Source organism: Lactuca saligna, chromosome 5, assembly GCF_052625555.1.
Source record: "Lactuca saligna cultivar CGN05327 chromosome 5, ASM5262555v1, whole genome shotgun sequence".
Classification (NCBI taxonomy): domain Eukaryota; kingdom Viridiplantae; phylum Streptophyta; class Magnoliopsida; order Asterales; family Asteraceae; genus Lactuca; species Lactuca saligna.
The window spans coordinates 258,735,733-258,751,568 of NC_136421.1; the positions used below are offsets into that span (position 1 = coordinate 258,735,733).

The following is a 15,836-nucleotide window of genomic DNA, read 5'->3' on the forward strand; positions in this document are numbered from 1 at the left end:
GACTCAAAATTTGGTTCCCAAAGGTGTGTAGGTGGAACCGAAAGGGTAATGATATAATCCGAATGGCCTAAGTGTGAAAATGACCATGTGTGGAGCATAAAGATGTAATGCAAGCTCCTTTTCAAACTTGTGGTTTTTCAAAGATAATGAAAGTGTCCAAATGTGGACTAAAAGACTCTCTAAATTCTAAGAAAATCGCAAAAAGATATGGTGATGTAAAGAGACCGGATATGGATTCTACTCGGGGACAAGCACCAATGCTTCATCCTAACAGTTCAAACATGATCAAGTGTGATCCTCTCCGTGGTAGTGACCGCAAGGCTAAGAACACCCATTGCTATAGTATATCCTACAGTTGTTAGTATTCTATGCATAATTCTTCATGAAACTACCTGGCCATGATCACTTACCCCTTTAAGCTACCAGCATCTGATCCCAAGTATGAAATCCCAAACTGCAGCTAGTGGTCCCAATTCGATGGGTGAGATAGCAACAAGATCCTGGACCAATAATGATACAATAACTGTGAACCTGTTCCATGGCATCCAAGAGAGGTGAGAATAAACAGACAACAAAAATGCATGAATGCTAATGTCTTAAGCTAAATGTTATGCAAAAATAAAAAGTAGAAAAGAAGAAAATAAAATCTTTTTGAAATTTTATAAAAAAAAAATGAATGCAAATTAACTTAAACTAATATGTTATGCAACCCAACTAAAAATGCATGAAAAAGAGTAAGAAAAAAAAGGGAAATGTCCCACCCCAAGCTTAAGAACAAGCATTGTCCTCAATGCTTAAGGAAAGGGCGGAAAGGACCTAAATCGGAGGGTCGGGCGGCGGGAAATGTCTGTGGCGGTGGTTTCGTGAAATTACGACCGGTAGAACTCCGCCAATCTTGAATTTTCGAGCGAGGTGGGTGCTGGAAGGTTATATGAGAGGAATGGAGTGGGAGGTCAAGATGATTAAATGAAGAAGAAGAGAAGCTGAACATTTTAATCTATGGGTCAAAAAGGGTCAATTTCGGTCAATGTTGGTCAAGAAAAGTCAAAAGGTCAACTCATTAAAACCTTTGGTCAACACCTGGTCAAATAATAGCCAAAAATAGCCCAAATTGCCCAGCACAATGCTCGGGTCGCGCAGTGTAGCACGCGGGTCGCACAGACCTTGCAGTTAAGTCTTGGGCCAATGTCACTTCATCACACCTGGCTGCGCAACCCACCCGCGCAACAGCACGCGGGTCACGCAACCCCCTGATCCTGATCTTCAGTTTTGCTTCATTTTTCTTTGTTTTTCACCCGTTCTCACTTTGGAAGGCCCCAAAAACCTAGAAACTCTTGATTTCTTCAAAAACAATTCTTTTGAATCCCAAAAGCATCTTCAAAAGTCATTTATTCAAATTAAAAACACAAAAACACAATGCTTTCCAAAAATGCCATTCTTTAACGTCTTTGGCGAGACGCCTCCAAACTTCACTTTAACACTTTGGGGCGTCCAAATGGACGACATCTTGGACATTTGAATCAAAAACTTCATTGAATGGCTTCAATCGATGTCCATTAACCTTGTAAATTTTCCCCGTGTCGACATTTTTTTATTTCCACACCTCCATTGAGACTCTTTTCTTGTATTTGACTTTCTTTTTACGGGAGAACCATACCGGACTCAAACCTTTGATAATAGCAATCATCCAACCATATTCTTTCTTGTACTTGTTCATTAAGGTGACCAACTCTTCCTTCTTTGACATGGTTTTTGAGTAGGTGACCGGTTGGGCGTCTTCTTTCTTGTGATACATTGGGCTGTTGACTTGAGTGCTGACTTCTGTTGACTTTTAGGTTTTGGTTAACTGTGGACGTTGGAGACCATGGAAGGGTAAAATGGTATTTTCACCCTTTATGAGATTTAGTAGAGGAGTTAGCTTAACATTTATATAATTTTTAAGTAGAGATAATTATGATACGTGTAGGCGGAGTCTAGACCAGGAGCTCGAGTCTGGGTTACACTGCTTTATTCTGCGAGGTGAGTCTTCTTACTATACTTACACGAGTGGTAATACAATATGACAGGAGGGTCTTATTTGAGACATTGACTGGAGGGTCTTGTATACTTATATTGAGTTATGTGATATCATGCATTATGTCTTTGTGATTTATGTTGTATATTATTTTGTGCTTTATTGAGTTAGGATCGGAGGGTCCAACCCGAGTTGTGAGACCGGAGGGTCTTCACTGAGACACATTGATCGGAGGGTCTTTAGCGATATATAGTCATGAGAGGCTAATGATATGTGTGCGGTATTTTGGGGAACTCACTAAGCTTCGTGCTTACCGTGTTGTGTGATATGTGTTTCAGGTATTTCTCAGAATCGCGGGAAGGCATCGACTTGATTGTACATACATGTTCGCAATTATGAATGAGGATTCTGGGATATTATTAGATATTTTATTGAATTGTGTTTTGACAATTGATAATTGTCGTTTTTGAGAAAATGTGATATTGAGTTTTATATGATCTAAAAACAAAACAAAAAAAAATGTTTGAAAATTTATAGTGTTACACTATTAAGATATGCATGTTTATCTTTTTGCTGTTATATATTTATTTGTTTCATATGTTGACTTAGTGGGGTTGGGTGGAGGCAATATTACTCTACGCGGAGGTCAACAAACCTAGGAGCAAGCCATACATAAGTTGTGGGTCGGAAAATCAAGCCAAACTTATACTTTAGGCTCGAGAGCAATCTAAACATGAGCCGTGGGATAGGTGGGCAAACCAAACTCATGTAGTAGTCTCAGGGGTAATCTAACCAGATGGTTGTGGGCTCGAGGGTATTCCAGTCCGACAACGGATCAGACCTAGCATGCATGGTTGTATATGCTTTGTTGTGTGTGTATTTTGGGGGGAACTCGCTAAGCTTTTCCCTATAGTTAGATTGTCATGGTTTTAGGTATTTCAAAGGTTAGGGGCAAGGCAAAGGGATGATTGTACACATCTTTTAGTGATTTGTTTGTAGATTTTATGACACTTTGATTTTGGGATATTTGTACTTGATACTTATTTTTTATGACTTGGGTTTTCAATAAAACAATGATTTCACCTAAATTGAAAAATGAAAATTTTATCGTGATTTTTGGGATGTTACAGTTTATGAAAATCAAACGTACTTATGATTACATAAATTGTTTATATTTGTTAGCTATATAACTTACCAAAAAATATTGTCTATTGTTTGTTGGTAAATGTAATGTGTTTCAGGCTCAAGGCTCAAATATGAAGCATTAAAGAATTGTGTTTGTATTGCAGTAAACTAATGAAGTGTAAAAGCTAGACATAATTTCTATAGAGACGGTATATTCACCGCTTTACTGTAATTATGTTAGTATCGGATGAAACCCTATAATTAATCAATCAATGTAAAGTGATTTTAAAATGTAAAGAAAATTTTGGGACCATATTTTGATAAACTTGACTTAAATGTCAGAAGATGTTTTCAAGCCATAACAACATGTTTTGTAAAAAGGACGAGTGTTACATGTGTACCCAAAAATAAAGTTTGCAACGAATGGAATTGTAAGGTTCTTGTATCGTGTTGTAAGGTCTTTTACCTAATGAAAATGAAAAGTATTATCATTCATCAAAACCATAACATGTTACATATTACTATTTAAAATAACATTGCATTTTCTTTATATGTGATATCCACTATTACTTTGGACTTGCATACGGTGCAAACAAGCAGTGTTTATGTGAACTTCAAACAATTGCATGTAGCTTTCAATTAAGCTGAACGTATTATCGGCAATTTGAACTCGCTCCTCAAGTGTTGCACTCGCCCCACGTGCTTCTTCGATTCTTTTCATTGAGTTAAGAAACTTTTGTATATCTTTAGACATTGTAATCATGAGGATTTTCATATTATAAAGAGCTAACTTTCTATGATCATCGACTTCTGAATGTTGTAATGGGATTTCCAATACTAACAATTGCTCTTGTACACCTTGAAAATCACGAATCATTTCTAATGCAATCGTATCAATAAGACCTCGTTGTCTAACCTCAACATCTATCACTTCATATTCTATTGGCGTAGATGGTGTAGCGGTGGATGTTGAAGACTATGATAAAAAAAAAACATACAATTCTATAAAACAGTGATATGTTTACAAAATAATTGAACATTATAGAACGGTAAAATAATAGATTTCTCAAGGCTTGAGGTCTTTCAGAGTTCTATTTATTATTAATTTATGCATTAATACCCTATATAATTTCCTTATTACTTTCATGTTTGACATGATGGGTATGGATTTTTTTTCTATTGCCACACCCGAGTTTGTTTCTACAAATGAATATATATATATATATATATATATATATATATATATATATATATATAGATCCGGTAAGAAATTTTTTTTGGTAGGAAGGTAAGAAGTTTTTTTTTTCTACATATTTTTGTGACGAACAAAAGAAATGAATCACTAGATGAATAAAAAATAACATGATTCACCAAAAAAATCTCAAAAAAACACACTGATGATTCATTTATATAATGATTTCGTTGTTATTCACTAAAATTGTCATAAAAGTGAATTTTTTCTTAATTTAGTTAAAAATGAATCATGAAGATGTTTTTTTGGGAATTTTTTATTTGAATTATCTAATGATTCATTTTGTATGTTTGCTAAAAAAATATGTAGAAAAAAAACTTCTTACCTTTTACCAAAATTTTCCTTCTTATTTGATCTTGACTCTCTCTCTCTCTCTCAATATATATATATATATATATATATATATATATATATATATATATATATATATATATATATATATATATATATATATATATATATATATATATATATATATATATATTATGAGACAAACCTCAGCGCCTCTAATCTTGAAGATTCTTGTAGGTGTGCCATTATTTCCTTATATGTAAATCCTATTTTCTTAAGCAAGATACTTGTAAATTGATTGGGTACACCATCGTACTCATTCGGGCTAATTCTTTGGTTTTCAGACTTCTAAAATTTTTATTGTATGAAAATCATTATTATTTACTAAAAAAACTATATACACAACATTCTACTATTTATGTAGTGGTTTACTAAATAAATTAAAAAAAATCATTACAAATAGTTCTTCGTATTTTGGAAAAGATCATGTAATTATAGATAAATCTGGAGTTCTAAAAGTATTTTTCTAAAGCTGTATGGGCTACAAAATAAGTAGGCTAGTGAAAAATCTAACAAAAGAAATAAAGAAAAAATAGAATCCAAGCCTACATAGATTATATGTTTGTACCTGCTTTTTGTATTTCAGAGATGTTCTTTGCATTCCAAACATGTAATTTACACATTATGACATAAAATCCAAGCAGATAAACATGTAAACTAACCTGGTTCGTGGAATCCATATTTTTCTTCAAAAAGAACTTCAAAATTGGAGTTCTATTTTTTTTTTTTTTTGATTTTTCCAAACTATTTGATCGTACCATACAAACGGACTTTACCTATTTTCATGATCCGAAAATGCCACATTTCGGACAAGTTGGTTAGTTTTAGAATTGATGAAAATAAATGTCATCTTTGTTAAAACTTTATAAAAGACATGGTTAGTTATCCTTATTTTAAAGACAAATCTTCGGTAAAGTCTCAATATTTTAGGTAAGTTAATGGGTTAATCACAAATTAATTTTATTTTTTGAATAAAAATATCTCAATCATTTTTTATTTTGTTTAAATTATCGAAAAGTCCTTATTTTTTTCAATTGAAAATAGATTTTTCTATTTAAAAAATAAATATTTAGATTAATAGGTAAACTAACCAAAAATTAGTGAGACTTTGGCGGAGATTTTACTATTTTAAATATATACTCTTAATAAAAAACGAGAAACCCACGCTGGGTTTTCTACTTTTCTACCTCGTACGTCTCTCTTTCTTCTTCCCCCTTCTACGCACGCTTATCATCGCTCCCCTCCTGCACAGTCTTTTATAGCCATGGGTGCTGAGACACTTTATTTGAATATCATTGTCAGGGGCTTCTGGGTTGGTAGTTATCTTCAATTTCTTTTCACCATCTACGTATTGAAAGGTATTCCATCAATCTCACCTTCTGTATTTACTTGTTTCTTTTGATTTCTGTATTTGGGATGAGGTGATCTAATAATATACCCTTTTATGTAACGTTAATACCTAATTTTTTTGCTTGAAAGTAGCTGTTTGGAAAATACTTCAATACATGCCTTCTCCTTTTCCAATTCATCTTTTTGTTGTGGGTGGTGTGGATTCCACACTCCTTCCATTTTTTAAACTCATCTTTCCACCACTTATGGACTGCACACACCATTCAGTTTTATATGTTTTGATGTATTGTTTCATTTTTATATTGAGTGGATTGTGGCACTAGTGTAGACTCCACAATCCTTGTTTTTTGTTGAGATTGATTACTACAGATTTAGTTGTGACTTGTGAATGCACGCTTTTTCCTTTTCAATATATAATTTAAAAGAAGCGTAAGTTCTCCCTATTAATTAGTTTGAGTAGAGCCCTTCACAATACACAAACTTATTCTGCTAGAAAAAGAATATTTGGTTGCATGCTGCAATGGTAGGCGTAGATTTAATAGACATAACGTAAATCTTTGACATATGCTAGGATAATGAGCATGAATCCAGTAGAGAGTAGAGACTAGAGATAGGAATGTTTGGTACAGATGAAAGTAATGGATAGAAAAGAAACAAACTAATAATAAGCATAAAAACAAATTAGGTTCATGAGTTCATCAGCACCATTCCTTACCAAAAGGTATAATATATACATATATTATAACACAAGTTAAACTGTCCAACCCATTGTTGAGAGTATTATGAAATGCAGCCGAGCACCTAAAATACTGCTTTGAAAGATTATTAAGAACACTTTAGCCACCTTGGGATGACTTGAACATATAGCACATTAAATAAACACAATACCATGAAGAAAGAACAGAAAGTGCCAAGGATCAAAATTAGTAACTGGCATAGAAATAGTCAGCTGCTCAAGCAAATGTTGATAGTTCTACCGGCTTTTGGTTGGTAACTTTGATATCCATGTGCCAAATTCACTAATTAAGGTAGTGATTTTCTTACCAATTCAAGTGGATGATATCTTTGATAATAATGTAGGAAATTAAACAGAGCAACGATATTGTCCTAGTTCTATTGCTTATATAATTTTATTAGGCAAATTACGCTCTCTTATTTTACTTGTAAGTAGTATTAGTGCCATTTTGTGATCGTGAAAGTGGTCAACAGATCAGATCATCAGACCATGAGCCTACTCATTTTGTTAGGTTCATCAATATGCATATGTGTGGATGCCACTCTCTTTTCATATATTTTACTATCTTTCCACCACTTGAGATCATCATCACCCCTCCATTTCTGTTTACGAATTATGAAGGGCTGTTGATGCTTTTCTCATTAGACGTCGAGTGCACGGCTCATATGGATTCCACAAGCCTTGAATTTTTTAGCGATCAATCTTCCCATGTTATGTATGTAGTATTGGCTCTTTCTATTTTTTTTTTCTATAATGAACATATCAAAATCTGAGGGCATGTGGGTTTCACACTATCTTTAACTTTTTCACAACCTACCCATTGTTCATCATATATTATATATAACATATAGGGAGGATTCTATCTTCAACAAGTAAGACGTCCTTTTGCATTCTTTCTTTCACTATCATGGCTGGAAATATTGATCTATGCATTCGGGTTTCTGAGGACAAAGCTGAACAAGAACATGACCAAATCTGTATACAAGAGGAAGAATTTGACTACTCACAAAGAGTACAGTGGTTGCGTGCTGCTGTTCTGAGCGGTCTAGTCTCTGTTGCATCTCTGATGATGGGTGTTGGAGCTGTGAAGGAAAATGTGAGAGCCATGATTCTTAGAGGCTTTGCTGGCTTAGTTGCAGGTGCATGTAGTATGGCAATAGGTGAGTTTGTTTCAGTCTACTCGCAACAAGATGTAGAGGTGGCTCAGCTGAAGAGAGTGAAGGGCATTTTGGGAAAAGAAGAAAGGGAGAAGGATGAACTGCCAAATCCCATGCATTCAGGCAGATGCAGTGGCTGCTCTTGCATTTATGTTGGGGGTGATGGTAGCTGTTCTAGGGAGGAGTTCTGTTGTGAAGTTTGGTTTTAGGATTCTAGTTGGAGTGTGGCTGGCTATGGTCATTACTTTTGGACTGATCAGATGGATATAGGATCTACTCGTTTGTAGCATTGCAACGTATTATAGTTGACGTGTTTTTACTATAGTAGTTGTTTTCTCTGTTGTTGCTTATTTCAGTTTCATGCCAAACAGTAAAAGATGTTTAAGATGGGCCAAGTTTATAAATTAACGTTTTATTAAGATTATATCATTTAGCTCTTATTGCTTTCTTTCTTTTGCTTAAACATCTATTCTGATTGGATGGGTGCCTATTACTACTAAGCCATGTATATTCTTGATGAATGGAAGCTTAAGTTCATGGAAAAGGGATCTTGTCAAAAGCATGACCAGATTTGGTAAGGGTCGAAGTTTCAATATAACACTCATTAATTGCTTTAATTTTTAATAAGAATGTAGGGAACCTGAGCAAAGATTACATTGTCCTACTCATATTGCTTCTATAATTCTGTTAGAAGGATTACATCTTAAAAACCTATAAAAATTGAAAGTCTGAAATTGGAAAGAGTAATTAGTACTTATCTTTCCACCACTTGGGATCACCACTCTCTTTTGCTTGATGTACAAAGCGCTTTTGATATTTTTCAGTTATGAATGCTGAGTGCATGGTGGCAGTCGTGTGGATTCCACAAGCCTTGAATTTATTTAAAAAACAGTCTATTCAGTCACCCGCCTTTTCTAGGGGCTTTACACATTTCATTTTTTTTTTCTTTCCTAGCTATGATGATGTGTGACTTGAAGTAAAGTTATATGCTTTAATTGTTGCCTTAGATGTTTTTATAGTTATGATATCTTTTAGTATAAAAAGCTACTGGAATATGGCGTTTTGAAAGAAGAATTGACAGTACACAACGGTCTACTCGTGGAAACACTTTCCTTAGAAATTTGATTACTTGCTCATATGATGTAGAACATCGAAAAAAGAAGGAACTACTCATAAAGTAGGGACTAACATGACTTAAAGGGAAAAGGGGAGAAAAGAAGGAACACATAGGGGTAAAAGTAAGTACAAAAATGTTGTATGAAAATCACAATCATATAAGAAGGAAACTAGGACTTAAACTACTCCACTATCCTTACTCTAAACCTTCACAACCTACTATTTGAGATCATGTCCTTGGTAAGAGCCAACTCCTTCATGTCCAACCTCACACTATCTTCCTATTTGGTTGCCTCTTTTGTACATAGCAGAACCACCACAATCTTCCTTTACTTTAAGTTTTTGGTGATCAACGCCACTCCAAACAATGATTTACCACATGTCCACTGTAGCATCCTTATTTGTTTCTTTCTTGGAAATGATGTTTTGGAAGCTCAACAAACAAGCTGCTTTGGTTGTTGCTGTAAATGCTTTTGTAATTAGTTATTATGCCTTCTAGCTTTGTTATTTAGCACTCAATTAATACACTTTAAAGATAAAAGATGCAAACCAGTAGCTTTGAGTGATAATTAATTATGCTTCTAGTAATTCGAATAAGAATAATGCCTTTAGAGTTGAACAATAGATAAATACCCTTAATTCCTCAAAGCACACTAGCATGAAGAAATGAAACAAAACTGATTAACGATAAAAAAAAATGCTAAAGTGGAAATGGAACTGATAAAATCAGTTCTTCATATTTGTGTACTAGCAGGATAATATAGGTTGGTTAAGTTAGTACTACAATATAGTGTGCATAAGTTAAAATGTATTACAATTCAAGTACCTTGTACTTCAAACAATAATATTCTGTACACAAACATATTGGAATTACCCTAGACTATATAAGCAAGAAAAAAGATAGGCATGCATTGATAAGTTTGTCACCATGGCTGCTGATAGTATTTAATCAGTTTCTTTTGATGTGCCTTTTCCTTTTTCTTTCAATTTTTTATGCTGTGGGAGTGGGTGGTACTGTGGATTCCACACTCCTTCCATTTTTATATTCACTTTTCCACACCACTTGTGTGGATTGCTCACACCAATTCAGTTATACATTGTTTTGAGATATTATTTCATTTCTATATTGAGCAGATTATGGCAGTCATCTGGATTCCATAATCCTTGATATTTTTTTCTGTTAAGATTGATTACTAGCTTTTAAGTAATTAGTGCACTCTGTCCTTTTCATTGTAAGAACCATAGTTCTCTACTCTTTTGATTAAAACCATTCTGTCATAAACAAAATTATTTAGCTAGAGGAAGACAATTTAATAGATATAAGTAAATCTTACACACAAGACATAAGCATATCGCCCAAAGGGTGAGCCTTCTCTATCATCACAAACCCATTTTTTAAGTAAATCTTACTCAAGACATCGGCATGTTCAATTAGTACATATGAAACAAGGGGATAGAAAACAAATAACCATATAATAAGCAAAAATAAACTGAGGTCAATCAGCATGTATGTATGTATTACTTATTACACAACTTGAACTAGGCATCTCACCCTTAGTCAGAAACCACATGGGTGGTGTTCAAATGGTCACAATTATGGCCATTATTTTGCGATAATTGCTGAGACTATTATGAAATGCAGCAACTGGGCACCTAAATGCTGATTGGCTACGATCATTATGAAAACTTTACTCATCTTGAAGTAAAATGCATAGCACATTAGAAAACATAATACCATGAAGACAACAGGAAGTGGCGTAAAGGCAAAAAAGTCACTGGAAGAGAAATCATCAGCCACTCAAGCTCACTAACACTTATAGCTATACAGACAGTAAAATAAATAAGCATTTGTATGCTTGTAGCCATGGGTGCTGACACTATTTAATCTATTTTTTGGAATGCTTTATATGAATATCATTGTCAGGGGTTTCTGGGTAGTTATCTTCGATATCTGTTCACAATCTACGCATTTAAAGGTTTTCCATCAATCTCCTTCTGTATTTACTTGTTTCTTTTGATTTCTGTATTTGCGATGAGGTAAATACACCCTTTTATGTAACACAAATACCTAATTGTTTTGCTTGAAAGTGGCTGTTTGGAATATACTTCAATATATCAAAGAAAGAGCCTTCTCCTTCTCCAATTCATCTTTATGTTGTGGATTCTGCCTCCTTCCGGTTTTTAAGCTTATCTTTCCACCACTAAGGGTTTGAGGTACTGTTTCATTTTTATATTGAGTGGATTGTGGCAGTCGTGTGGAATCCACAATCCTAGTTTAATTTTTGTTGAGATTGAATAGTCCACTTCAGGTGTGAGTGCACACTCTTTCTTTTTCACTTTAACTAGCATAAGTTTCTCCCTATTATATTGTTCGAGTAGAATATTTCACAGCACACAATCATTGTGCTAGAAAAATAATATTTGGTGGCATAATGCAAAGGTAGGCTCATCTTGCAGGTCTAGAGCAAGACAGTCTAATATATATACAGTTAATCTTACACATATGCCAAGTTAATGAGCATGAATCTAGTAGAGATACGAATGCAATGTACAGATAAAAAAAATGGTTAGAAAAGAAACAAACTAATAATATGGATAAAAACAAATTAGGTCCATCAGCACCAATGGTGACCAAAAGTTATAATATATACATATGTTATACTGGTTAAACTGGTTATACTATACCATCCTTAGTCAGAAACCACCAGAATATGGCGTTCAAATGCTCCTGAATGGTCACAATTGTATCCATTTTTTTTGTAAAAATTGTTGACAATATTATAAAACGCAGAAGGGCACCTAAAAACTACTTCGGGTGAGCATTTTGAAAGCTTGAGTCACCTTGGGATGAATTGGATAGCGCATTAAATAAACACAATATCATGAAGCAGAACAGAAAGTGCAGAGGATCAAAACCAGTTACTGGCATAGAAATACTAGTCCACTCAAGCAAATGTTGATTAGTTCTACTGGCTTTTGGTTGATAATTAATTTTCCTACCAAGTGGATGATATCTTCAACTGAAATATATGAACGTAATATAGTCCTAGTCCTATTGCTTCTATAATTCTTTTAGGAGGATTACACTCTTTTATTAACTTGTAAGTAGTGTTAGTGCCATTTTGTTATTGTAAAACATGTATTCCACCCTCGTTTCATATATTTTACTATCTTTCCCTCCCTTTTTTACTTATGAAGGGCTGTTTATGTTTTTCTAATTTAGATGCAAATTGCATGGTGGCAATCGTGTGGATTCCACAAGCCTTAAATTTTTTAACTATTAAGCTTCTTGTGTTTTGTATGTAGTATACATTGGCCCTTTCTATTTCTGTATAATAGATATACCAAAATCTGAGGGTTTGTGGGTAGCTTTAACTTTATTCACCAGCTACCCATTGTTCATTATACACACATACATACTATATATAACACATAGGTGGGATTCTATCTTCCACAAGTAACACTTCATTTATCATTCTTTGTGACATAATTTTCTCATTCTTTCTTTCACCATCATGGCTGGAAATATTGATCTATGCATTCGTGTTTCTGAGGACAAATCTGAACAAGAACATGGGCAAATCTGTATACAAGAAGAAGAATTTGACTACTCACAAAGAGGACAGTGGCTGCGTGCTGCTGTTCTGGGAGCCACCGATGGTTTAGTCTCAGTTGCATCTCTGATGATGGGAGTTGGAGCTGTGAAGGAAGATGTGAGAGCCATGATTCTTACAGGCTTTGCTGGTTTAGTTGCAGGTGCATGCAGTATGGCAATAGGTGAGTTTGTTTCAGTCTACTCCCAACGAGATGTAGAGGTGGCTCAGATGAAGAGAGATAAGAGAATTTCAGGAAATGAGGAGGAAAGTGAGAGGGAAGCACTCCCGAATCCCATTCAGGCAGCTGCAGCATCGGCCTTTGCATTCATGTTGGGGGCCATCATGCCCTTACTGGCTGCTGCTTTTATAGTGGACCACAAGGTTAGGCTGGGGGTGGTGGTAGCCACAGTGAGCTTGGGGCTGGTGGTTTTCGGGTGGATTGGGGCTGTTCTTGGGGGGAGTCCTGTGGTGAAATCTTGTTTTAGGATTCTGGTTGGAGGGTGGCTGGCTATGGCTATTACTTATGGACTGACCATGGGGATAGGATCTACTGTCATGTAGTGTTGTACTTACCAGATTGTATTTTCACGTTTTTAATATATTACAGTTGGAAGCTTGCACTTTCTGTTTGTTCCAATTAGCCATAAGGTCACTGGTTTCAATCACAATTAAAGAGATATGATTGACAAAGCATCAGTGATTTTCATGTGATATTTAACACCATGCAATGATTATTATATAATGGGGAAGAAAATTTGACTACCTTGTTCATTTTACATATCGACACACATGGTGTGCATCTGTTATGTGATTTTATAATCCTTCAAGTATATGTAACTGTTTACGACTTTTGAGGAGGATGCATGCTGTGAGCTCTATCCTATGCAGCCTTGCACCTTCATAGCCATGGTGATGCAATGAGTTTCAGTATGTTAGTTCCCATAAACATTAATTAGATTTTTTCTTGTTACTCACTTTAGTCTTATCTAATTAAGCTTGTGTAAACAGCTTGAAGTTGATTTCATGCACCTGGCATTATGCAGTACACCCTATTGAGTTTATGTGATATGAGCTTTTTGTACTACTAAATTGATATTTTGTTTAATAAAACATTCGGAAATCATTTAAGACTACCTTGACATAAGGGAACTTAGGGGGTTTGTGTTATCTATGTTTATGCGGGTGACTAAGCTTAAGACATCGGTCATAAATTAAATTGATAATTTATGGGTATTTTCAAATTTTAAGGATGATCAAGATGAATATATGGCAAGTTAGAATTCTCATAACTAACCAAGTTTAATTCTATCCACTATGGTGGGAAGAAAAAAGAAACAATAATGCTACCAAAATTTAACTTTTGGTTGTTAAAACGTTGTGACGGATGGTAGCTCAAGTATTTGTGTGGATCCTGCAACCTTTTCCTAAACTAATATTGTATTTTCCGCCTTTAGTGTGGAGTGCACACTCCTTCCAAATTTTAATCTTGGTAACGATTCCCTAAATCCTTGATGCAAGTGTCATCATACAGAGCTTTCCACCTTCTTATAATTTTGTATTGTGTAATATAATAAAGAGTAAATTACAATTTTTTATCACTTTGCTTTGTTTAGGGGGGTGTATAACTATGTATTGTATAGAAATGAATATAATAGGTTACAAAGAGATCTCAGAGATAAACACTTAGGTACCCTTACTCTAAGATAATTACAAGAGTATGGGATACGCCCTCATTTGATGAGAACTCGACCTTGACTACTTGTAAAGATCTAACATGTTGAACGCCTTCGAAATGGACATCGTAGTAAGAAGGTCAACAATATTTTTTTTACCATTGATCTTTAGCTGCATCTTGTAGGGATCATGTAACATCCTAAAAATTTAAATAAAAATAAAATAAGGATATTAGTGGTTTAAATATATCAAATAACATGATAAAGTTGGGAATAATGGTAAAAATTGGCAAGATGCTCAAACTAGAGGGACCAAATGTAAAAAATTAAGGAAATAAGATTCACATAAACTCCCCTTATTCATCATATTTTTGTTTTTCAAAAAATGGTATCTCTAATGGTGATTTCTTCATTTCTTAATATCTAGGGTTTGATTCAAGTGGTGAATTAAGGAACCGAGCAAAGAAGGAAAAGAACTAAGGCTTGCAAGGTAAAACTCTTCCCTTTTAACCTAGAAAATCGAATTTGTGGATTGGGTGAAACCCCAATGCCGAGTTTTATGGGATTCAGTGATTAGAGTTTGGTGTCTAACATTTCTTGGGTAGTTTTTGTGGTTCCAATCTCAAACCAATAATTCCATTGATTGTTTTGATGATTTAGGTAAAAAGACCACCAAGAACCCCTAGAATCCCAAATTGAGAGATATTGTATATGAATGTGAAGTTATGATGGATTATATGATCTAGATGATGTTAGACAACAATAAACCCAATGGAGGAATATATGATCCCTTATCTAAAGGACACGCGTATCTGATAATATCAGAGTTGACATCGACTTTTAAAAGCTACGATCGCTGACCAGGTTCTGAAGTTATGCAAAATAGTTATTAGACTTATCCAAGTGAGAGACTGTTGGAATAGTGTCTAAGTTCATAACTATTTTGGTATGTACTTGACCCGATTATGAGCATGGTCCTTTTGGGTTGCCTTCACCATAACAACATGTAAGATGAATTAAGGAGAGAAAGGTTTAATTATGATTTATTAATATATTATGAGAATAATATATTAAAGGAGAAATCATATTGTTTAATTAATATTAGTCAAGAATTAAATTAAGAATTAATTTTGTGGCTAAAAGAGATTAATTAAACTTAAGGGACTTATTGTGTAATTATAAGATAATTACATGGATGGGCTAATGGACTCCATAGAAGTTGGAGTGGACGAATTCTTTGGGGAAACCGATTAGAAATCGTCCAAGGCTTCTAAAGATGGAGTCTATGGGCTGCTTAGGGCTTAAGCAGTCAGATTAGAGTTTCCTAGCTGTAAACCCTAATAGCCAGCATATATAAAGAACCCTTATGGCCCCAAAAACGTGGTGAATACTTGCTTTAGGGTTTCCAGTCGTTTTTGGTGCCTTATCTCTCCTCCTTCTTCATCTAAGTTGCTTAGTGGTGTTTG

At 34.5% G+C, this 15,836-nt stretch overlaps 1 long non-coding RNA gene and 2 pseudogenes across 2 annotated transcripts; 2 read left to right on the forward strand and 1 right to left on the reverse strand.

Moving 5' to 3' along the window:
* Nucleotides 1-3,606: 3,606 nt before the first annotated feature.
* LOC144997554 (uncharacterized) lies at nt 3,607-6,160 on the reverse strand. Its single transcript, XR_013659848.1, has 3 exons — nt 5,930-6,160; nt 5,405-5,518; nt 3,607-4,115 (listed from the first exon to the last, which is right to left on the reverse strand). It is a non-coding gene; the product is annotated as an uncharacterized LOC144997554 (long non-coding RNA).
* LOC144997553 (vacuolar iron transporter homolog 3-like) lies at nt 5,920-8,378 on the forward strand (annotated as a pseudogene). The gene is made up of 2 exons (XR_013659847.1): nt 5,920-6,100; nt 7,680-8,378. The product of XR_013659847.1 is annotated as a vacuolar iron transporter homolog 3-like (transcript).
* Nucleotides 8,379-12,533: 4,155 nt separating this feature from the next.
* Nucleotides 12,534-13,322, forward strand: LOC144997556 (vacuolar iron transporter homolog 4 pseudogene; annotated as a pseudogene).
* Nucleotides 13,323-15,836: the final 2,514 nt, after the last annotated feature.